General features: G+C 32.7%; 1 long non-coding RNA gene across 3 annotated transcripts in view; it reads left to right on the top strand.

The window, feature by feature from the left end:
• Window positions 1-26,072, top strand: part of LOC143249827 (uncharacterized) — a 95,308-nt gene that overhangs the window by 35,991 nt on the left and 33,245 nt on the right. Inside the window, exons 2-3 of one of the 3 annotated variants that reach the window (XR_013027984.1) lie at window positions 10,859-11,000; window positions 22,985-23,816. The exons of 1 other annotated variant lie outside the window; for it this stretch is intronic. This is a non-coding gene — a long non-coding RNA (uncharacterized LOC143249827). Of the gene's footprint in view, window positions 1-10,858; window positions 11,353-22,984; window positions 23,817-26,072 lie in introns of those variants that run through there. One more of the 3 variants, XR_013027983.1, reaches the window with a different exon arrangement.

Here is a 26,072-nt window from a genome sequence, read left to right as displayed (position 1 = left end):
TATTGAGTGCCATAATTTCCTATAATTCAGCTTCATAGATTTTCAAAATAATATCCATTTCCTCTACCATGTAAGAATATTATTATGAATTAGGAAGAAACAAAACATCTTTTTAGATCAAATTATTAATTTATTTACCACAATGAACATTTTTTTATTATATTTGTTAAAAAATGAATAAAAGGAACATTGATGTCAAACAGATATGCATTCTGATTTATCCTGATATTTTTGTGAAATCTATGTCTTTTAGTCTCAAAACCGTGTGTTAGGGTGTTACATATTGCAAGTTCAATTTGCAGTCTGAGAGTAGTGGGTTTGAATCCTTGTGCAACCAAAAATGCTTGTTCTTTCAGCCAAGGGGTGTTATAATATTATAATCTTTTGTGGGAATACAGTTACCACTACATACCTTAAAGTAGAAAGCAAATAAATAGAATCCACCCCTAATATTTCTACTAATTATTCTTCCAACCTTCAACCTTCTAAAAAAAAACAACAACATAGAAATGTACACCCAACCACATTTGTGTATGATCTTTTTTATTATTCAGGCTGCTGACTAGATTGACATCACTTTTTTGGATTTTAACGACAGATGGGATATACTGAACACATTTCTGTTCTATTCCATTATGACAATAAGTTAGCAACATGGACTGTTAATGACAATGCAATATTGATATATATATATTTGGGAAATATCTAACATTTCATAGTAAAGCACATAGGTATACAAATAGAAGTCATACAAAAATAAAACCAATATGTAAGTGGTACACACACACTTATCATATTGTTATTAGTACCATGTTACACATACACATGAATAATGGAGATTTACACTGTTTTTATTATTTATGTGCAGAGAAATTATTAAATCTTGAGTAACTTTACTGTAAGAGGTAAAAGTTAACACTCTTAATTGTTTCACCTATGTAGGTACATTTGATACAGTAAAGACACGTTTACCCCTACGTGTAAATATTTTCAATTTTTTTCATAAGCTTCTTCATAGTTTTTCATATTATTTAAAAAACAACAGAATAAACATTTTTATGTGCTTTTTTTGTTAACATACCATAACTAAATATTTATAGTTATCATAAAAGTGCATGAATAAAAAATTTTCATACTTAAAATTAAACACCAGAAATATATTCCTGGACACAAGTATGAAAATTACATGATTATATATTTATAGGTTTAAGTTGTCACAGAAGGAGTTTTATATTTATAAATTAATTTAAGGTGCTGATATATTTACATTCAGCCCACTTACGTTTTAATCATAATATATATGTAATTATCATCATATTTTAAACTTTTTGTTAGTTTGTATAATAAAAAATAAAACTGTTTATGACATTGTCAGTTCATCACTAGAGTGATTTATAATATCTACAAACTAAAAGGTAAAATAATGTATCTATGATTCACTCTGTTCCTCTGGTTGTAATGCTAAAATCAGGGGTTCAGTTCCATTTGGTGCACACAACAGATAACCTGATGTGGCTTTACTATACGAAAACACACAGTTATTCAATCACTAATCCTTTCTCAACTCTACAGGTAATCTTTCTCCAAAGATTAAAATATATATTTCCAGTATTTACAACACTTTGAAACAAGAAATTTCACAATTTTATAAAGTTTGGTTAAAATAATAGACAGGCAAACAACTAATTATTAGCACAAAAAGAATTTTATTGGTGGTGGAATATATTACATGTTTCCAGAAAACATTGGTCTGTTTTCTTAAGAAACAGTAGACCTATGTTCAGTACTTTCTACCATCAGTAAAACACTTCTTTGTTTATAAATCGTTGTTTCTCTATCTACTGTTATATATGCATAATGTGTTTCCCAATTCATGTATTTGTTTAAAATGTTATTGATCATCTTAAGGTATTATTCAATATTTCCTACCAGTGGTCATTTTCAGTTACAGTTTAATGCCTTTGCTATTTCTATTAAACCTGATTTTTCTTAACTTGTTATTCTACATTTTCAAGTGTTCCTCTCCACCAATCTCAGTACACTTGTTCTACATTAAACTTTTCAAACAGCTCTCGAACCACAAGTGTAGAAGTCTTATCTCTTTTTAAATAGAGATATCATCATATCTTACACGTACCATTAAAGTCAATTATTTATAATACTTAAACTGAAACAATATACACATGTCAGAAATATTGACAAACCACAAGTAGTTTAAGTGATGAATAAGTATAAATATATCTAAAATAATAAATATTGCTATACTATTAGAAAGTTCTTTTATTGTAAAGATTTTTTTTGTCAATAATAATGAAAGAGCCTATTTGTGTGTGTGTGTGTGTGTGTGTGAGAGAGAGACAGATCTAAAACTTTGCACACATGGTAAAGGGGTACTGGAGGTGTGTACTGGGATATAATATGTTAGATTTGACATAAAAATGGCCAGATTTTGCCCTCTCACTTTTAAGCCTAATTATTCTGCTTCCTGAAGCCTATAGAAAAGCATCATATGAACAACAACATATGGATATTTCCTGCCAAATAATCTATTTTCAACATAAACATGGAACTTAAAACAGTTGAAATGAACAAAGTTTTAAAAATAGAAACAAAGAATACTGCATAATTTGAAGACAGAACAAATTTAAATAAAATCACAGCAAGAAAAAAAAATTGAGTATGAGAAACTAAAATAAATCTTTTGTTTTTTGAAAGAGTTGAAGCAAATTAAGATAAAAAATTTAAAAGAAAAATCAATTAAAGAAGTGGTGCATTGGGATAGCTATAGAATTAATAAAGGAGACATTTAACTGGTATATTAAGGCCTTGGTATAATCCTGTGGCAGATAGTCTTTATTTTGTGCTACTTAAAAATACAACAAATGCTTCTGAGTTAAGCACAAAGCTACACAATGGGTATTTCTGCTCTATTCACTAAGAGTATCTTGGTTTCTGAAATGTTCTTAAACTAAGGTCATGTCTTTAATTGCTTAAAAGAAGCAGCAATATTTGGTTTCATAAAGGTGGGTATAGGAAGTTTGTGCTTTTGGCTTTCCATTTTCTAACACAACTTAATAGCTAAGATATTATAATTAAAACTTTATGAGATAGTACAAAAGTGATAAATAAAACTGTGAAGTGGTTACTGTGTTGACAGGTTTGTGTTTTTAGTACTCTTGGTTTTATTTTTTTTCCCATTTGTTTCTAAATCGTTTTCTAAATGAACTGAAGCTGTTCATTAAAACTGTCTAGAGATCATTATGTTATTTAAATAATGGGATTTATCTGAAATCCAGAACTGGTGAAACATGTTTTTCCTGAATTAACTGTCGAACAATAGAACAAAGGTTTTCACTTTTGTTAAATGTGTTGATGCAGAGATTTATTTAGATCTGGGGAAGATAAAGTTAATTAATTTAACAACTACAGGGTGTTGTTGTTGATGTGGTATTGAGTGATGTTACAGGCCGATTAATAAGGAAACATTCCAAACTCAGATACTTGTCCAACATAAACAGTTAATCAGTAAACATGGTGACTGAGCAGCTTCCTTACATTATTAGTTGGAGGACAGTACAGTTTTTAAAAACTATATTTGTGTATCATGATATAATATAAAACATGTACATCTTCACTCGTACGTTTTGATAATCACACACTAAACAGAAGTGTACTTTTCTTTTCATCAGTGTCATTCAATTAATTTTACTTAAAAGTGCCAATGTATTTAGTTTTGCACATTGGGAAAGGAAACAAACACTTTGTTAATTATAATTAATGAGGGACTACAGAGGCATTAGTTGTAGTTAGTAGAGTTTTAATTTCAACTTAAAGAAAGCTATTAACACTGATAACATTAGATAGGTGAAGTAATTTTATTTTAAAAGCAGTTATAGGTAGAAACATCATCTCTTTTCATATTCTCAACTGTATACAAGTTATATTCCCCATAGAAAAGTGTTCTCATATCTAAAATAAACATAAGTAGAAAATCTGCATTTTTTTAAAATTTTCTAGCAGACCCCTACATAAAACATAAAATCCAAAACTTTACCAAAAGAAACAAAGTAACTCATGTTATCATCAATGATATTTGATTTCTTTCTTACTGTTCACATGTGAAGTTGATGTTGGGATGTATAGAATTAATGTGATTGAAAAAGTTAAGCGTGTGTTCTGTAGATGTGAATATCGCAATAATGTCGTCTACATATCTGTATCAATATAGTGGTGGATGTAATGTTGTGTTAATTGATTGTTTCAACTCGTGTCATAAAAATATTGGTTAGAACTGGTGATACTGGATTACCCATGCTGAGGCCATATGTTTGTATATAGTTGTGGTTGTTGAACATGAAGTTTGTCTTCATTGTGGTGAATTCTATAAGGGTTGCTAATTGGTTGCTGGAATGTCTATTGATGGGTTAGGGTCTCGGATATAGAGTTCTAACGCTATCTTGCAGGCTTGAGTAGTTGGGACTTCTGTAAAGAGGGACATTACATCAAGACTGGCCATTAAGGCTTTATGATTAAAAAGATTGAGGTTAGATTTGAAATTAAGTCTTTGATGAGTAAGCTGGCTGATGTTCCATATTTGGAGAATGCCCATGCTATGTATTTACCAAGACTGTAATTAAACGATTCATATGTGAACATTATTGGTCATAGTGGACAATCTGGTTTATGAGGTTTGGGGATGCTGTGTATTTGTGGTGTGGTGTTTTTGAAATTGTGTTAGCTTTTTTCGTTTATAGTAGTATTTTGTTTCGTTTCGTTTCATGTGTCTGTTGGATTTGTGTGTATTGGTTTCAATTTGTTTATGTCTGATGGGATGTTCTTCGTTTTTTGGATGTATTCATTTGTGTTTATTATGACTATAGTATTTCCTTTATCTGCTTTTAGAATTTTAATGTTTTTGTCTTGTTTTAGGTTTTAATGGAATTAATGTCTCTTTTTGTGAGGTTGTTTTTTTAGTTTTCTGTTTTGTGAAATTATGTTGATGGTTTTGTGAGAAAATTCTTTGAAAAAATCGTTTAAGATGTTGTGTTTAGGTGTTTCTGGAAAATATTAATTATTAATTTTTCCCAAGAAGTTTGGCTGTTGGATGTCAATAGTATTGTCAAAATTGTCTTCTTTCTGTTGGTTATTTTCTGTTGATTTTGTTTTCTGTGGAAAGTATCACAAGTCTCCTGGTTAAGTCTTCTAAACATGCTTTAATTTCTAAAGTTGGAATGCACCTAGGTGGTATTGCGAATTTGGGTCCTTTGTTAAGTTGATGTATCTCATCTGTGTTTAATTGTCGGTCAGATCTGTTAATTATGAGGTTAATCAATGGTTTGTCGTGTTGTCTTTTCTGTTGTTTGCATCTTAGTTTCTCAAGTTTTTTGTTGTGGTAGATCTTTTTGTCTCTGTCATTCCAAGTGTTGATTTGGTTTATGTTTTGTTGTATAAGTTCGTAAAACTCTGGTTTAATGCAGCATGCTAGTTGATGGTCTAGGTTCATTTTTTGTTTCTGTAAGTCATATAGCCAGAATCTTGTTTAGTAAATCATGTAAACATGAGACTTACATTAATATAAAGTTTCTACATTAAAGAAATAGAGACAACAGTAACTAATGATAGTCAGGTCTAGTATACTTCAACAAGAACAGAGGTGACTTAAACTTACATTATCAAGTATAGCCCTATAGAGATATTAATTTATCAAAAGAAATATTGATACAGACTGTTTATGAATTCAACAAAACAAAACAGATGAATGAAAATGTGTGTAATGAGTAAGTGTGTGTGTGTTTATATAAAATAACAGAACAGTGTGAAAATGTGTGTAATATGTTTGTAATGAGTAAGTGTGTGTGTGTGTTTATATAAAATAACAGAACAGTGTGAAAATGTGTGTAAATGTTTGTGATGTAAGTGTGTGTTTAATGAGTAAGTGTGTGTGTGTTTTATATAAAATAACAGAACAGTGTGAAGGTTAATAAAATAAATTAAACTTTGTGTTTAATTACTTTAAATTTGGTTTTATTTTCTTGTAATGTTTTAAAGAAATATTCTTTTTCAAGACAGAAACAAGCTTTTTGGTTAATGACAGGAAATTTTGAATCGAATACAACAGTTGAGAAAATAATATTTTACAAGATAGAAACATGAGTATTAATAATAACAACATAACAAAAAAAGTATTAACAAGGTGTTGAATACAGCTAAGGAAATAAAAATATTATAACAAGAAATACGTAAAACATAGTTAATATAAGGAGTTTAAAATAACTTTAACAATTTTTTAAAAATATAAAAATGAAGAAACAAATATATATGTTTTTTTAATTTATAAAAGTCTAAACCATTTGTTAATACTAAACTGATTTATACAATCTCACTTACAACATCCTTTTTTATATTAATTTTTTGGTGTTTGTGGTGTAATGTTGTAGAGAAATTATTTTAAATTCTCAACTGAAATGCTATACAAGTCTTCACATTTGCATTCATTGAGCACGTGGCTGGTGTTGGGGCTATGTTTTTCACAAATATACAATAAATTAAAAAATGTACAGGTGGACAGCTAATAACAGTAAGTTAACTAAGGACTAGATGTTCTGTGTTCAGTGTAACGATGAGTGTTGCATCTGTTTTTCTAACAACTGTACATACCAATCTGAGTATCAGATGATGGTTGTATGTTGGTTTAAACTTGACTTATTATGTTTTTAAGTTAGTGTTTGATTTATATAAAAGAGGTTTCTCATGAGAGGTGGCTGATATTACTATCATGTTCTGTAATATAACTTGTCAAGTAATATATGAGTCATTGGTATGTTTAATAGGTGATATGTAATGGAAGGTAATTGTGTTTGTAGTCAACAACAGTAAAACTGTGTTGGTTTAAGTGAGGTTGTACATATGATTAAGATCTGTAAATTCTCTGTGTCAGTGATCACATCTGGTAAGATAAGTTACATCAGTGAAGTAGCCACATTTTAAACAGAAGGAGCTTCTCAACAGAATTATAGTTTACTAATTCTTCCTTACATAAACAGACAAGGAGCTATTAATTACAACTGACTTATCTGAAGAAGTACCGTCTGAAACCTCACTTCAACGTCAAGGATAGTCTCAAGCAATGCTCTACATAATAAAACTATTTCTATATGTAATGTTATTTGATATTAAAGAAGTGAAACATGAAACTGAATGAAAGCTAAACAATAAAGTATAAAATATTTTCAGATCTGAAAACAACTAAAAAGTAATTAGGAACATGGTAGATGATATAACAGTTAAGAATAGGTGAAGTGATGTGGTATTAGCTTGATACAACTTTTATTTGTAATTCGCGAGAGTATTATAGAATTTTACTTGAAATTTGGAGACTGGTTATAGGGACATTGTAATATCTATCAAACTGGCGATGATTACCCTGGAAAGTATTGTAAACTGTTGTAATATTTACACTATTCCATGCGATAGTTGCTCTGATCATGACATCAACACTATCTCACAGAAACTGTCCGATTTGACTTCGGAAATTAATTAAGGATTTGATTATGATGTCATTTCTAAAAATGATATTTCAGACATAATTAATAATTAATATACTTGACAAATAAATAAATAGATTTATATATTTTTATCAGAGGTACTTTAGAACATTACCAACCATCCATGGCTGTCTTATAACTTAATACAAAATAAAAAATGCATAACCCTATCTAACATGCTTATCCATTAAATTGTTTATGTCAGCTCATATGGAAATTTTTTACTCAGTTTAGAGCATTAGTTTGACAGGTTTTATCATCCACGTGTTTAAAAAATATATATTAAGAATCTATATCTTTTATAATAGTTTTTTATGTACACTGATATCTTAACTTGGTTACTGACTTTTAAAAAACTCAGTTATCAACAAATTTTTAACATTTAATGTTATTCATATGTTTTATGTTGCTTCATGTTTCAAACCCCATCTTCTGACAAGAATTAATGTTTGGAAAATGTTCTCTAGTAACTGTGCTCTTTAGGATACACTTTAATTTTACACACACACTTTATTTGTTTAAGTTTACACATTAACCCTAATTTGTTTTGTTGTCTTTTTTATTAAAAATAGAAAGAGTTACTTATAAATGCTGATACTATTTTCTTACTCAAAAATTAAATAGTGAATTCTTAGTGGAAAGTTAATGAAATTCATGTTCGATATTGTTAACGAAAAATATCAGCCATACATGTGATAACGTTACTCTTTATCTGTAGTTTTATCAGCAATTCAAAAAGTTCAGAAATGTATCTGGAAATTTCTTTTAATACATTTTAATTTTTGAAGAAAAAATTATAACAAATGATTTAATTTCTTAACTTGGTTGATCTATTAATGTTTCTAATAAAACTTTGATGTTTCGAATCACTTTATCACAACATAAACTAACATTAATTAGGTGACTTGTCGTATGCCTGCATTATATTCTAAATAAATCATAAACTGTTTTGAGAATTACCTTAGAATGACAATTTGTTTTGCTGTATACATCCAAACTTTCATACATATGTGTATGACAGAGGCGAATTTACTAGTGATAGTAAATTTGAAGAATATTGTTACAAAAGTAGCTTTTGTTTGTTTTGGAATTTCGCACAAAGCTACTCGAGGGCTATCTGTGCTAGCCGTCCCTAATTTAGCAGTGTAAGACTAGAGGGAAGGCAGCTAGTCATCACCACCCACTGCCAACTCTTGGGCTACTCTTTTACCAACAAATAGTGGGATTGACCGTAACATTATAACGCCCCCACGGCTGGGAGGGCGAGCATGTTTAGCGCGACGCGGCGCGAAATTTCGTCATGAGATTAGCATGAAATCGTAGTTTAATTTCAATTTTACAATTATATATGTTTTAACTTACTCATTTAAGAAAATTAGCTGTGAAGGAAAAATGTTAAGTATTGGTTATAATGTGTCACATAGCACGTCCAATTGTCTCACTGCTCAGTTTCTATTTGATTACGCCCGCAATACAAGTATCTAACGAATTAGAACCTCGAAATTGAGATACAGACAGCTAAATATAAAATAAGAACCGCCCTCCTCTAGGATTTGCTGAGATAACAATATATTTAGCAAATTACTACAGTAACTCCGCCTTTTAAACCAATCATTTGGTCTTAACTATTACCACCTACTTCTAAGTAACATAAGTTTATAACCAATTGAAAGAGAATTTTCCCCACAATGTAATCCTGACATATGTTTATAAGTGATTTGAAAACGTGAGAAAGAATTCTGCTGAAACTGTAGGTGTGTAATTAATAAAACGTAGCTCTGAATAGGTATGGGATTTTTTCAACCCACATACACTTTATTTAGAGACCCTGGTAAATTAAATACAGGGATTTTGAGAATATTAATACTCTAATCTGATTTTTTTAAGTCAATGCCCTACACACCCCACCCTCAATTCTAAACAAGGCTTAGGAAAATTAGTATGTATGCGCGAGTGAAGAATTTCGTAGCACGGGTACGTTTCGAAATCAACGTTTTTCAAAGTATTTCTCATTTACTTTCTACGTTTTAAGAAATGTTACTAAAATTTAAACATTAATGAGTAAATACTAATATGTAATGTACGGTATACTCTTGTAAGCCAATACATAGTTAGACCTGCTGCATTTGTGTTATTGTCTAAACTGAGGTAAATTTAAAACCACATTATACTACTTAGGATTTATCAACTTCTCATCCTCTTGAGGACAGTATTCGGCCATCCTATTATTATGTGGACATCATTTCTCATGACGCTTCTGAATTCCTTTTTCATCACCAGTGATTTTTTGTTTAAACACTGTTTCTGTTTATTATGGTATTGTTTATTAAACCATAAACTGATGTTGGAAAGTTTGAAATGCAAGAGTTTATGATAATTGTTTTAGAAATTCAATGTGTAACAAGTTGTTCTGTAACTGTAGGCATGATTTTTCATCATATCTGTATAATTTTAATGTGTAGATAATATAACGTTTTACTGTGATAGTAGTAGTAGGTAGGTGTTTCAGAAATCTGATTATTAGAATAATGCTGAAAACGAAGTAACAATGTATATCATTATATCACTTAAGGACTAGGTTACTACATACATAAGTAAAATATATTAAGTTACGGTGTAAATTACATAAATATAAAAGTTAATCCACTTTCAACAATCTGCTTGTCAAATTTCAATCTTTGATGTTTAATAAAACGGAGAACAAGAAACATACCACAAACTTTAATGGTTAGATTGGACGAGAATTACAAGGTACAATCATCACTGACAGTACTAGATGAAAAATATATTTTTATAGGTATAAGTAAACGTAATATCTGAAATGATTCTGATTTGTTCTACTAATACCATTAGGTTAACATTACATCTTAAGTGACTATATTTTGTTCTTCAAACAGCTGATGGTCAACATTACATCTTAAGTGACTGTATTTTGTTCTTCAAACAGCTGATGTTCAGCATTACATCTTAAGTTACGGTTGTTTGTAAAACGCCGACAACAGAGTGAAATCTATAATGTAATGTTTATTCATACACAAACAGAAATCTGTGTTGACAGATTCAACAAAACGACTTTCTAGAGCTTGGTATTTGTATTTTTTGTTGAACTATCAAGAAATCGATGAAATAAAACTTTCCACATCACAGAATTCATTAGTGGTAAATACTAAATGTAAATACATAACTTAATGATTGAAAACTCTTAGATTAACTTCTTACATCTCGCCATCAATTGACTGATATGCGTATTGCGCAATACAATCTTAATAACTGCATATATTTTGGGCTGTTACTAATTTATCGTGGATCTCTAGGATGTTTCCACCCGCTAGTACGGCGGTAAGTCTACGGATTTACAAGACTACAATCAGGAGTTCGATTCCCCTTGGTGGGCTCAGCAGATGGCCTGATGTGGCTTTGCAATAAGAAAACACACACACACTTTAGGATGTTTAGGTATGAAAGCTATCCCAGATGATATTTACGTGTTTTTGTTGTACAGGTCAGAAGTAGGTACACAGTGGTTTATAAGTTACAGCTTATAGAAGAAGAAAGACACACAAAAATTGTATACAAATGTTTAAATTATTTTACATAGTATCATATATTTCAGTCTTTACATAAAATGAATTTTTATTGACCTCAAGTTTATTCTTGAATATTAATTTTATTAAATAATTAAGATAAAAATTTTAATATGGTTCAAACTGTTTGACCTGTCTTTCTAGTTGTCTTATCACTACATTTATCGAAGTTACAGTTTCAATTTTATTGTAGCTGATTTTAAATATATTCTTATATATGTATATTTTCTGCTTAACAACTGTCATATTATCCTATTGGAATGTTACCAAAATGTGTTTTAATAACATATAAAACACCTTTTTTATGGATTTACATTTACTTGCTTATCTGTTTTAGACGTTTTTCTCTTTTTATTTAAGGATTTCTAACAAAATCGTCGAATAAGGTAATAAAAAAATTCAATGTAACCTGGTTAAAACAATATTTACGACATAAATTTAAATACACTTTCATATTAACAATAGCCCTAAATCCTTTAATATGGTACTTCATAAACGTAGGGAATTTAATTTCGAACTAGAGAAGCCGTAATTCTTAAACGAATCCTTAACTTTATTGGAATGAACAGATGCAGGTGTTGGTTGATGTGGCAGGAGTTTTGTTTTCATACAAAGTGGTTTTATCTGTGTTAAAATGTAATCATCAGAAATAACAACTGCTTCTTGTAGTATTTCAATAAAGTAAACTTTAGGTCGTCACTTGTATAACGTTTCAATTTCTCAATTTGGCATAACTGTCTTAGTATGTCGAAAATGTTGTATATACATATATATACAATTACACCATCGATCAAAACAAGCTTCTTTTTTAATGGACAAACTCTGTATAGGTTTGATTATCTTTCTTTCAATAACTTCTAAACTTTTGGTAATAAGCATCCAGTAGTAATTTGTATGCTTTCAGAATAGCTGCTTTAATTTTATCACAATCTGTACAATCTTCTTGCGAGAGACCAGCATAAGGTTCTTGTGTTTTACCAGTTAAAACACCTTGAAATAATAATGACCATTTTCGTTGAGTCATTCCGTGATTAGGGCAGCCTTCTCAAAATGTTGGAAATGATTATCAACTTAATTCTCTCTATGTAAAAACTGCTGGTTTGGGTTGGGAATTGTTTTTATGTAGAGGAGTGAACAATGTTTCGACCTTCTTCGATCATTGTCAGGTTCACAAAGAAAGAAAGAGGTAACTGACCGATAGATGACCACATGTTGAAGGGGATTGTGATAGCAAATAATACATTTAGCACTGAGTCTGATGAAGGAGTGATAGTTAAAGAGGAAGTGTTAAGGGAGTTATTTCCTGAAGTAAAATAAGGACTGCAAATTAAGTTTGAGATCCCATAAAGGTCTTATCAGAAGAGCAGATGCTGATATGGACTGAGTGATGGATATAACCTAGAGAAGGAAGTAGACAAGTATATGAATAAGTTGGTCTAGTCCTGTATAAATTAATTTACCATCTAAGATGAAGAATGTGGAACTGGGGACCAAAAAAAAAGAGGGACTTTTTTTACTTAGGTGATAAATGTATACAGACGTTGAGTATGCAAATGATTTTATAACCATCAGAACCGTTGGGAATTGAGAAAAACAAGCGAAACAAAGGATCTTGCAGAAAAGAGAGAGATGCATAGAGGATTTCGGAGAACCTACAGAAATCTTCCATTAATTATATCATACTCAGTGGCATGTGAGTATGTGAAGGTGAGTGTGAGTCATAGGTATAGGGACTTCCATCATAGACATGATTCTCAAAACAGAAATAGCGTCACTGGTGGACAAATCAGGAGTAGATCAACCTAAAATAAAAGGAGGAAAATTCAGCGCAATTAAGAAATGTTTTGAAAATTCTACCAGGTGAAAAGGGTATGAAAAGTCATATGAAATTCAAGATTCATGTTCACCTGGGTTAATTTTAAAACCATAGCTAATTAATAACTAGAAAATAAAGGAAACACTAACAAACAACAAAGCCTTAAAGTAAAAGAAAGAGGAAAACTTTTAACACATCATCAGATGTAAAGGTGAAGACGGAAACCCCCTTTTTCTTATCGCCTGCTGGTTGGTCACCAGAGATCTGGTTTTGGAGAGTTAACACATTAAAATGTGTTTCCATTAGATACTTACCATTTAAAAGAAAAATTTTATCTTCTGTCAGCATCTTACATGAGTATTTGCATGACACTAGCTTTCAGGCAACTCCTACCTTAACTCTCGTAACTTTTCAAAAATTATTGAATAATGATGTTATTGTGCAGTAAAAGCCCTCCTTCTACCAATAGGAGAGTGACGTCAATTCCCTGTTTGCTTGCTCCATCTGTACTCATAAATCTTCATTATTGACGAGAAATAAAGTCGTAAGTACCCAAAATAAAGCATACACATCAGGAAACTTGTGGGTGAAGTGGCTATTTAATAGGCGGAACATGGTACAGATGGTCTACTATGATCTACATCGCTCTCAATACATTAGAATCTATAAAGCAGATTCATTGGACAGATGTCCATAAGGTCGATTGTTTAAAAACAAAGAGTTATAGATCTAGTACTTACTGTAATATTGATATATAAAACCACCATGAAATTGCCAGAATGGATCATAATCAAACAATCTGGTAGCAGAGGTAAGAAATGCAAACATGTTCGTTTGACAGAATAAAGGTCTAGCACACTGATATGGAGGAATTGCTTGTGCTGGTCCAGATGTCTGAGGTGAGATTGTTGTTCAGTGATGTACCCCAACCGGAAAGATAAGCATCTGTGAAGAGGTTTGAATCGATTGTGATTCATGATATAAAAATTACTTCATAAGCGGCTGAAGCTTCAGATATTGATCAGCATTGGAGTAAAACCCTGGATTTTAATGTTGTAAGTCCGTAAACGTAAAATTGGTCCATCGATGATCCGACAGAACAAAAAACAAAAATAAATCGTATATGTCTACATGTAAAATGTAAGTAACTTCTACACGTGAAACTGGAAAGTGTCGTCCTCCCGTACAGTGAGCTTATAACATCAATCAGTCAGTAATGAACGTCGCTGGAAAGTCTTTGTTTGACTTTTTCTGTAAACCCCTACAGGAGAACCTATGAGAGAAGAGTGGCCAACAAATGCAGGTGTAGACTATACGAGAAGCCTTAGGATACGAATTAAGAATAGTGTTTGTATATAGTGTTAAAGAATATTACTAATATTTTTATTAAAGAAAGGCTTATTACTGGATATACAAGACTATTTAGTGTTGGTGTTATTATTTGGATTATTTCATGACTTAATATTTAATGATTGTTAAGTTCTTTATAATAATGTTGTCAAGTGTTGATCATTTCTTTTCTCAGGTATTGGTGAAATGAAAACATAGCGTTTGTTTACAACTGTTTTATATGAATTTGGTTCGTTTTCATTTCATTTGAATTTATAGATAACTAAATTTTCATAGATTTGGAACAGATAATTTTATAGATATAATAAATTGTTATCATACAAAAACAATTAGTAATTATATTATAAACAAAATTAGTACTAACACAGCAGAGGTATGTATGAAAATGTATTTTAACAATTACTTTTTTATAGAAATGTACATGAACATTATGAAGTTTATAACCTAATCCATTATTTGACAAAGTGCTAAACCAATGGTCACTATACTTGGCATGTACCTATATGACCCTCAGAGGCGGGACGAAAAGTCGTAGAGTGCTGATTGAAGCTTCCTATATAACCTCGCGATCCCTTATCTCTTCTCGAACGTTGAATAGGCGAAGTGCTTGACCGTTTGTCTCCAAACCTATAATGTACTCTTAAAACCCCTAGCAATTAAGTAAGGGTGCAGTGCATGCTCCCCGGGAAATTTTTTTAATAAAAACATAAAAGAGCAGCCTGAATTATGCATTCTGAGACCACCTTTTGGCAAATTTCAGAATGGCACACTGAGGTGTTTGTCTTATTTTTTTAATCATAAATAAATATATAGGCCGATATATATAATATATAGCTTAAAGTTATCAGGTCCAGCAAAGTAGGCCTACAGTCCTGTCATCAACATATATAATATAGAGTCACTCAGGAGAGTGCAAAATATATGTATAGTGTGTATAATCTGTATTCATATATCATGGACAGTGTATGTTCAGATTACCTGGACTTCAAGAATTAGCATCACAAATAAACACTGAGTGGCACCGTGGCAGGCTGGCAGCACCATGACATTAACCGAGTACCATTGGCGCCATCTATAGTAAATGATTCACTATAGATGGCGACAATGGTACTGTGAATGTGACGTTACCAAATAGAAGTTGCGATAAACAATCATTCACTATTTCAAGCCTGAAAAAAGCAAAAGACACTGCATGGGTTCTTTAAACCTATTCATGAGGCTGAACCTGATCAATCTGCTGCAGCCAATCAGGTTGAATCAGAATTGTCAACTGAACTGTCAGAGTTATCACCCTTGCCTTCTACCAGTGCTGCCACTACCACCTCAGGTCCAGTCTAGGACATTGGAAATTACATTTCTGATGATGTCAGCATTGGTAAACAGGTAAGTCAACTCCTCATTATATTAATGTTGTATTAAAAATCATGCAAACACTCTGATGAGTTTTAGACATGAAATATTCATTGCTGCTAGTGATTGTAGGCCTACAGCCACAGGATGTTAGGCCTGCTCTGAGAAGTACAGCTCTAAGCCTTTCTCTTCGAGGTTATTGTACTCTCATAACAAACTTTCCTATGTGCAGAATAACTTTATTAGAACTATGTCTTTCTATCTCTTTTAGATAAACGTTGAAACAAAAAAATGCCTCCTTGAGAATGCCTGGAAGCCAGGAAGTGATTATGTTTTCCCCCAGTGTGGTCCAAGAAAGCTGCGTTTTCAGCATTGTTGTCTTTCACAGTGGAGATGGCTACTCTACTGTCAACATGCAAAGGGTGCTATCGGCAAGTACTGCTGTCTTTTTGTTCCTGATGGTGCTGGTTTTGGAAGCCAGAAATTGGGACAATTAGTGAAATTTCCATACACAAACTGGAAGAAGGCTGTTGAAGACTTTAAGGCACATGAATTGAAACAGTACCACCAAGACAGCAAAGAAAAAGCTAACAATTTTCTACAGGTCGTAAACACCAGTTCATCTGTGCACTTGCAGCTTGATGCAACTTACAAGCAAGAAATGGAACAGAACCGGCAATATTTAATGCCTATTATTGATACTGTATTGCTGTGTGGGAGACAGGATTTAGCTTTGAGGGGAAAATATGATTCTGGTCCAATGTTTGTTGGTGAAACTGATGAGGAGCCCATCAATAATGATGGGAATTTTCGGGCAATTTTGCGCTACAGGGCAAAGGGTGATGTCAAGCTTTCAGTAAGCCTTAAGAGTACAAAGAGGAATGCTATGTATCTGAGTCCTCAAATTCAAAATGAAATCATCAATGCCTGTAATATTCATGTTCTTGATGCTTTGGTCAACAGGGTTAATGTTGCAAAGTTTCTCAATATTAGCTGATGAAACAACAGATATTTCAGGCATTGAACAGTTTTTGCTGTGTGTTAGATATCTGCATGCCAATGACAACTCTGTTGCAATAAGAGAAGATTTTTTTGCAATTTATACCTGTTTATGATGTGACAGGCAGAAACTTCGCTGATATTATTATAACCAATCTGACAAAATATGGTACTGACGTGGCTTACCTGCGAGGACCAGGGTACGACGGTGCTGCCTCTATGAGTGGGAAATTCAATGGTGTCCAGAGACACATAACTAATAAATTTCCACTTGCACCCTATGTACACTGCAATGCCAATTCCCTAAACTTGGCAATTTCTGATGCTTGTAAAGAAATTCCTGTGCGAAATTGCATGGGAATAATTTCTAGCATTAAAACTTTCTCACTACACCCAAAATAAAGCATGTTTTGGCTCTTTCGGTGGAGAATAAAGCACCTGAATCGAAAAAAAAAGTTTGAAAGGTCTTTGCCCCACCCGGTGGGTTGAGAGGCATGACTTAGTCATTGTCTTTCTAGAATCAATCCATGCAGTTGCAGATGCCTTTGAGACCATATCAGGTTGGCAAGACAGAGATTCTGCCATGCAAGCCAATCAATTGTTGTGTTCCATAACACAGCCAGAATTTATCATCACTCTACTTACCATTGCTAAATTGTTTTCCTTTAGTTTACCTCTGTGCAACTTATCGCAGCAACAAAACATTGATTTAGGTGATGCGATGCATCACACTGAAATAGTGGAAGATTCAATCCGTTCACTCAGAAATAATACTGTGAATGAATTTAACAACATTTTCTGTGAGGCTCAAACTCTGTGTAGTGAGCTTCAAATTGACATCATAATGCCAAGGCAGGCTAAAAGACAGATGTACCGTGCTTACCCACAAACCACTAGCCCTGAGGAGTACTTTCGTATTGTTGTATTTATACCGTTTGTTGATCACTTTCTTTTACAAATATGTGACCGTCTGTCCAGTCACAAAAATCTCCTTATAAACGTCATGTGTCTACTACCATCAGGATCTATCACAGAACAGTCAGAACCTACAGCACAACAATGTAACCAAATTAAAGAGTTGGTCAAAATATACAAGGCTGACATTGACAGCACTTCACTCGATGCAGTAGGTGAACTTAGGGTTTGGTACAAATCACTTGTGAACAACAGACCAAAAACTGTCCTAGATGCATATGCAATGTGCAATGCAGAAATGTTCCCAGTCATTTCTATACTGTTGAAAATATTTGCCACGCTGCCTGTGTAAACGAGCTCAGTGGAGCGTTCGTTTTCAACTGCAGAAGACTCGAAACGTATTTGAGAAATACCTCCACTGAAGATCGATTGAATGGCCTGGCCTCATTCACCGTGATATTAAAGTTGAACCAAACTGTGCTGTAGATGTCCTGGCAAGAACGAACAGGCGTTTGAGCCTTTCATAGATATTCGATTGTATTTCTCTAGTTCTGACAAAACTTGCTGTATTAAAAGTGTGTTCTATCAGAAATTTGCATTTGACCATTTGTTGTGTGTGAAATTATCTGCCATGCAATCACGGATCTTTATGAAACTTCACAGGTGGTAACTGAACTTGTCTAAAAAGCTTGGGTCCATGGTGGGGTTTAACCCCCAACACCCCTCTTGGCTACGTCCCTGTTTGGTAAAGATGATAAAGCCATATCATTCTACATAATGATATAAACAAAGTTATTTCTGTTTCGTTAGCTCACTGTGTTACTGAGATCAGCAGTGTAAGAAGTACTGGAGATCTGATCAAACGAGTAGCTTGTCATCAGTGTAAGTTCTTGTTTTAAAACAATTTCCGTTTTTTAATCCTTTTAAAGAATGTATTTGACACTAGTTATCTGAGACTACCTACGTTAATAGAACACAAACACAATTATTTTAACTAGTCAGCAAAGAAAAGCTGAAAACAAATAGGTACAATATAGAAATCAGCTTCAAGTTTTAAATATATTATATTGTTAATTTGTTATATTTCTAACTGCCCTAGAGTTTTAACCACTTTATTTAAAAAATGCTACGACCTTCTAACTGAATTTCAGACAATTTTCAAACTATAAAATACATAAGACTGGCTCACTGTCAAAGCAGATGATTGTTAGGGTTAACAATACGTGGATAGGCTGTTTCGGATGTGTTGTATAAGATATAACCTTAACTTTTACTAGTCTTGGAAGACTTTACAATGAACGTTCATGAACTGCTTAATGCATTTGAAACTAAATTAGTAAATGTGAAACATTTTGACCCGATTTATGATGTAATAAATATTGATGAATAAGGTGAGAGTGAATATTTGCATCTGAACGAAACGTAGGTTGATATCTCACCTGAGTCCAGTATGAAACACTTGAAATAAACGTGAAAAACAAAGAGATCACCACAGTATATTCACCAGCCAAAGAATTCATCGGTCAAACAAATAAAATATTTCTATTTCATTATCCGATTGTCGTATGACAAGACTGTTCACACTATTATGTCAAAAAATTCGTAAAGTATAATAAACACTGTGAAAAACTATCTGTTCCTGACCAGACAGTTGATGAATGTACAAACCTACCTAACATGACTTCTTTGCCTGTTTTAACACTTATCATTGGTATTTAAGTTACAAACCTACCAACATGTCTTTTACTTGTTCTTAACACTTTTAATTGGTATTTAAATTACAATCTTAACCCACATGACTTCTTTACATGTTCTTAACACTTATCATTGCTATTTATATTACAAACCTACCCAATTATAATTGCTATTGAGAGTACAAACCTACCCAACATGTCTTCTTTACTTGTTCTTAACACTTATAATTGCTATTGAGATTTCAAACCTACCTAACATGTCTTCTTTACTTGTTCTTAACACTTATAATTGCTATTGAGATTACAAACCTACCTAACATGTCTTCTTTACTTGTTCTTAACACTTATAATTGCTATTGAGATTACAAACCTACCCAACATGTCTTCTTTACTTGTTCTTTACACTTATAATTGCTATTGAGATTACAAACCTACCCAAGATGTCTTCTTTACTTCTTCTTAACACTTATAATTGCTATTGAGATTACAAACCTACCCAACATGTCTTCTTTACTTGTTCTTAACACTTATAATTGCTATTGAGATTACAAACCTACCCAAGATGTCTTCTTTACTTGTTCTTAACACTTATAATTGCTATTGAGATTACAAACCTACCTAACATGTCTTCTTTACTTGTTCTTAACACTTATAATTGCTATTGAGATTACAAACCTACCCAACATGTCTTCTTTACTTGTTCTTAACACTTATAATTGCTATTGAGATTACAAACCTACCCAAGATGTCTTCTTTACTTGTTCTTAACACTTATAATTGCTATTGAGATTACAAACCTACCTAACATGTCTTCTTTACTTGTTCTTAACACTTATAATTGCTATTGAGATTACAAACCTACCCAACATGTCTTCTTTACTTGTTCATAACACTTATAATTGCTGTTGAGATTACAAACCTACCCAACATGTCTTCTTTACTTGTTCTTAACACTTATTATTGCTATTTAAATTACAAACCTACACAACAATTTAATTGTTTTAAACACATATGTCTTGTTTGATTGCAATAAGTGATTCTCATACAATACTTTACTTGCCCCATAGTTAATATAGTTAAGACAGTAATTATTCCTGGTATATTAAATAGATGGACTGCCGAATAACTAATAACACTTAATTAATAGCAATAGTCCAGTTTATTCTTCTGCTTCTGTATGAACGTAGGTTCACTACGGTGAATAAAGTGCGATTTAAAACATGATATATACACTTTACACTGTCATAAGAAACCCAATGTTGTTTTTTTGGTTTACTATTCTTGCTCATAGGTCCTCCATGGGGGCAGCAGTTACTCTACGGATTTACAACATTAAAACCAGGGGGTTGATTCTCCTGATGTGGCTTTGCTATAAGAAAAAAAAAAAACACACGCACACAAACACATACATTTATCTAGAGTTACTGTTGTCGAGTGGAATTCCTCTAAACTAGTAAAACTCAGTGACCAGTTATGATTCGAAGGGTATATTAGGTTTCAGCTTCATTATATTAAGTATACGAATCTACGTAAAATATGTTCTCAACCCAAACGAGCCGTTTTTACATATATATTTCCACTTTTTGTTGCTGATGTGCAGCCCAACAGGTGGCAGTAGGCGTTATTGACTGGTTGCTTGCCTTTTAGTCTATCACTCTAGATAGCGCAGATGGTACTCGAGCTTTGTTTAAAATTCAACAACAAAAAACATTAAATAATAAGTACATTACGAATTAATGGAATTATTTATTCATTTTATATAATAAAATTTTACGTCACATTCCTCAAAATGTGCCGTAAAAATTTATAAACCCAGTATTTGTATTTTTTATATTATAATATGTTAATTTTGATTTGCAAAAGAAGTTCAGTTTGGTTTGAATTTCGCGCAAAGTTATACGAGGGCTACAGTGCATAACGAAGTTTTTGCTTCTTGAACGCTGTTGGATGTTCCTTATAGATTTTTTGGCTGCTGATCACGAAAATCACATCCAAATGTACCCATCACGTACCGTTTCATCGAAATCTTTAGTTTTGTCATGTTTTTTCTTATATTTGTGTCCAAAAATTTTCGTTTCTGTAAGAGACCTATGAAAAATGTTTTGTGCAGTCTGGCCATATCCAGGCATGAAATCAGGCCAGGTTGGAAGCTGTTCTGTGGAAGTATGCAGCCCAGAGCCAGCTTGACACTGTCTCAACAGGCTATAAAAGTGGCTTGCATACACAGATGCTGCTCATTGGATTAATATAGACCTTATAGTGTGTACGTATTATTTCAGAATATAGCATTGCCTCAGTAGTACTGTAACAAGTAAGTTAGATGTTATATACGTTTTGCAGGACGATGGTGTCGGTCAATATGCCTCATCAATGTCGTAACAGCCGCGACACATTCTGCTATATTTGTGGCGAGTATACACTTGTTCATCAGAGATGCTCAATGAATGCTCTTGTGAAGAAATCATATCATCTGTACTTCGGCTGTAAAATTGGTGATCAAGACCGGGAATGGATGCCTGACATTTGTTGTGCGACATATGCTGTCTGTCTGATAGCTTGGCTCAGAGGCAATAGAAAGACAATGCCGTTTCCTGTCTCGATGATATGGCAAGAATAGAAAGACCATGTGACGAACTGTTACTTCTGTTTGACTTATGTGTCTGGTTTCTCTGTCAAAAACAAGAAGTCAATTGAATACCCTAATCTGCCTTCAGCAATAAAACACTATGGCACATGACGACAATCTTCCCATTCCGAACCCACCAGAGGAATGAAGTCCCACCTCCTATATATTAACTGCCTTAATGCTAAATATTAAGTTTATATTCATTATATTTACAAAATATAATTTTTTTTAGTGCTATGTTGTTCTATATTTAAAATGATATTAATTTTTACTATATCCCTCAGTGGCAGAGTGGTATTTCTGTAGACTTACCTTAGTAGAAATTGAGTTTTGATACCTGTTGTGGGTGAAACACAAATAATCCATTCCGTAGCACTGTGCTTAACAACAAACAAACGTTGTTATTGTAGCTAACCATTGCATAAGAATTGTAAAAACGTACCAGTTTGGCAAATATATGTCATATCTACTGTCCTGTGGTTCACTGATAAGTCTGAGAGCTTATGATGTTAAAAATCGACTTTAGACAGCCCCTATGGACAGAACAAATGTTCACTTTTGAGCTTAACAACAAAAAACAAAAATAATAAAAAAAAACAAAAAACAGTGTATCTAGCTGATAAAAGAACCACAACTTGAATATATTCTGTAAAGTTGTTACAAAGTCCTGTCAGTACTTATATATATATATATAATGTTTCTAACTGGAAAGTTAAAATATTCTCATCTGTATGTCGTATGGAAACATTTTATCACATGTGCAGTTTACCTTCCCCTCACTGAACAGATAAAATAGAAAATGTCTTTCCTTGTATACAAACTGGATTATGGAAAAAATGCATAGAAAAATGATGCATACTGGATTCATATCACAGTTGCAGGACTATTGTTAAGATACATAAGTGTCAGACAAAACATAATCAGACATACTATGATGGTGTGTTGAGGCTCCAAAATCTTTTCAACATAACATATTCAGCCTCTTTATAAGTGTATATATGCATTTTTAGCATTTATATATATAGATACACACACTTGTTTGTATTTTTTGTTCACATTTAGCAATGATCCAATTCTCAAACTTTTTTTTTGTATCACTCTAACAGAGAAGACAATGTTTGGCTAACAATGAGAAAAAATATGTATTACTGGAAAGCAAGGCCAGGAAGCTGAAACATTTAAGTACTTATTCTGTTGTATGTATTTAAGGTCATATGATATGTGGTAATTATTTATGAGTGCACATATGGAATTATGAGTATTTGATAAACTTCCTATAAAAGTTACAGATGCTTTACTCCTTAAAAAGGTTCTTAATTCTGAGCTTATATACTGTCACCTCACTGAGCTTACAATGAGACAACCACACAGACAAAGTTCCAACTGTGGAAAGAAAATATGGGGGAAAAAAAAAAGAAAAGAAATTGAAAAGCTATATCTCAAGAGCTGACAGGTCTGAAAGAAAAAAATTGAGGGATTATTTTTGTTATGTAAATCTAAATATGTTCAGTAAAAAAAAATATATTAAGTAATTTCTAACATAGATAATAAAACTGTTTGTTGAACAGATTGTATGATTGTTACAAGAGTGGTAACTGATTTTGAATGGCTGATAAAATTAAGTCATATCTTTTAAACTTGGAATATTTATGTGAGGTGTGGTAATTCTAGAAAAAAATAACAAACAAACAAGTGGAATAAGTATTGGTAAAAGTATGTAAGTTTGTATTTGAAAATCACAAAGTGAACCGGTTTGTGGAGATTACAGTGATTTTTTTTAAGACTGCTGCACGAGGAACAACAAAAGTAAAATGGGTTCAGTTAATAAAATGCACAAAACAAAGATGATGTTAAACTCTGTAAAGGAAGGGAACAACTGTTCAAATTCAAAGAATAATAGTTTATTTTGGATATTCATTCAAAGCTATATGTGCTATACACCCCTCATTTTGAACTGACAGATTAGTAAGGAAAACAGTGACTGTAGTCAACATTGTCAATTTTTGAATAGAGGAATTTTGGCTGTCACTGTTCTATACACCCATAGACAAAAACACACAGCACTATTTTTTATTACAATGGAATGCAAACCATGGACTCTCGCAAATTCACAATCCTGCATAATAACCACTAGGTCTAGTCTAGCCTAAAGAATAACAGCAGGTTAGACAATGAATCTGAGGATCCATGGTTTGCATCTCATTGCTGCAGAGAAACTTATTAAAACTTCACACAAATATACCATCTGAATGTTTTTTTTTTCACAGATGAGCTACAGCTACAGAAAATTCTAATAAAAGCTTAAATCATTTATGCATGCAAAAATATTTAGTACTCAGCACAATAAATAATTTAAAACAAATTGGTATACTTTAGAAAATAAATTTCAAAACTTGCTTACCAGCAGCTTCTTCAGATTCAAGTTGGTAAGTGGGGTGGTCTGTCTTTACTTAGTTCAAATAAAGGTACTTTTTCACTGGCTATTGAAAACTGTTAGAAAAGGAATTATGAAAACAGTCTTCATGGGATGATGTTCAAAGTACATATATAGATTCTGACTTAAGTATGTAAGTAGATTAATTCTTTATACATGTATTTGTAATAAGTTATGGCTCATTTACATAAGCACGTGGAATGCAAAAGAATATATGAAAAGAAACTGAAGTTTATAAAAAATTCAAAATAGTTTTTATACTGTTTAGGTTAACTGTACTTTATTAAAAACAGTGTTCAAAAGGTCAACTCGAGTGCTGAGATTATGTTCTATTATTCAACATTATTTCGATAATATGTTAAGATTTTGTAATAAATGGTGGGGTAAATCACAGCCAAAGCATCTTGATGTATTTTCCAATACTGCATATGAATTTTGGCTACCAAGACCATATTTAAGCAGAACAAAGGCCCAAAAAGTCTATTGGAGTTGCACCTTAGGATGTGATAAGCATGTATTGAAGAGTATTACTGCAATTTCAATTTCTTTGGCCATCTTTCTCCAAGAAACAGCATCAATTCCATGGCAACATGTTAACTTGTAGCTTGTCAGCCTTCATGAGCCTCAAATCCTTAATTATTATCTGTCAAGAGTACTAGGAAATGCACGTATCATGATAGCTTTCTCTGTATGTCAAAGTATTCTCTATTCTCTTTTGTAGCAATCACCTTCATTTCATGTATGAAGACACTGCTGTGAATTACGTTTTTTTGGAACATGTTGGTGTCTTAAAGGCTGATAACAAGTTTTTCCAAGGAGATCACTGAAGATTTAAGCCTTTCAAATATCATGTGCTTTGTCTCTACATTATTTATAAAGTTCACTGTATGAATTCTTATCTTCCCAAAGACCTTATGTACTCCTCCAGCAACAAGTGTTATATGTGGCAGCGTTTCACTTTCGATTGGTAAAAAATTCACCCTGAACCAAACATACAGATGATAATGTGCTGTGTAGCCAGTAATCTCATGGCTGACATTTATAAGTGCATACCATTGAATTAGTAAAAATAATTCAATTCTTGAAAATATGAGCAGTTGATAAAAATATATAATTATAGAACTAAGGAAAAGAAAGCCAAATGTCAAACGTTTTGTATTTAGTGTTTTTTCTTCATTTGGATATATTAATGTTTGTATCTATTTAGTGTTTTTCCCCATGTAACGCCTTTTTGTACTGTTTTATTTGTTGTAAATAAATTCAAAATTGGCACAGTGATTTTGGTGCCGTCGTTTGCCGTGCCCGTTACGGATATTGCATTGTTCCTTAACGTGCGTCGGCTTCGTCCGTGAATCTTGGTCGTGTGCTGTAAATTAGTGTTTTCGTGGGAGTGTGTGTACAGTGCTGTGTCGGTCGGTATGGCTAAGGCCGCGGTCTATCTGATTTATGGTGCCCGCGGCTACGCTATCATAGGCGGTCATAGACGCCGTGAATGCTACTGTCGGGGGTAGCCATACTGAACGTCTCCAACATTTTGGCAGCGGGCGTTATGTGGCGTTGCTGGTGTCGGCCGCTCACGCCCATTGCCTGCTGGACCAAGGATAATTTCACTTGAGGGACGAGAGCGTGCTCGTGGAGCCGGCCGGAAAGAAAGTCATGTGGATCACCCTCAGTTCGGTTCCCTAGGAACTGTCTCATGACGTCGTTAAGGATGTGCTGTCGGCGTATAGAACAGTACGAAAGTTAGAACACAAGACGCG

This window comes from Tachypleus tridentatus, chromosome 4 (assembly GCF_004210375.1).
Source record: "Tachypleus tridentatus isolate NWPU-2018 chromosome 4, ASM421037v1, whole genome shotgun sequence".
NCBI lineage: Eukaryota > Metazoa > Arthropoda > Merostomata > Xiphosura > Limulidae > Tachypleus > Tachypleus tridentatus.
Note: the sequence above shows the minus strand (reverse complement) of the source record. Positions and strands in the feature narration are given on the sequence as shown.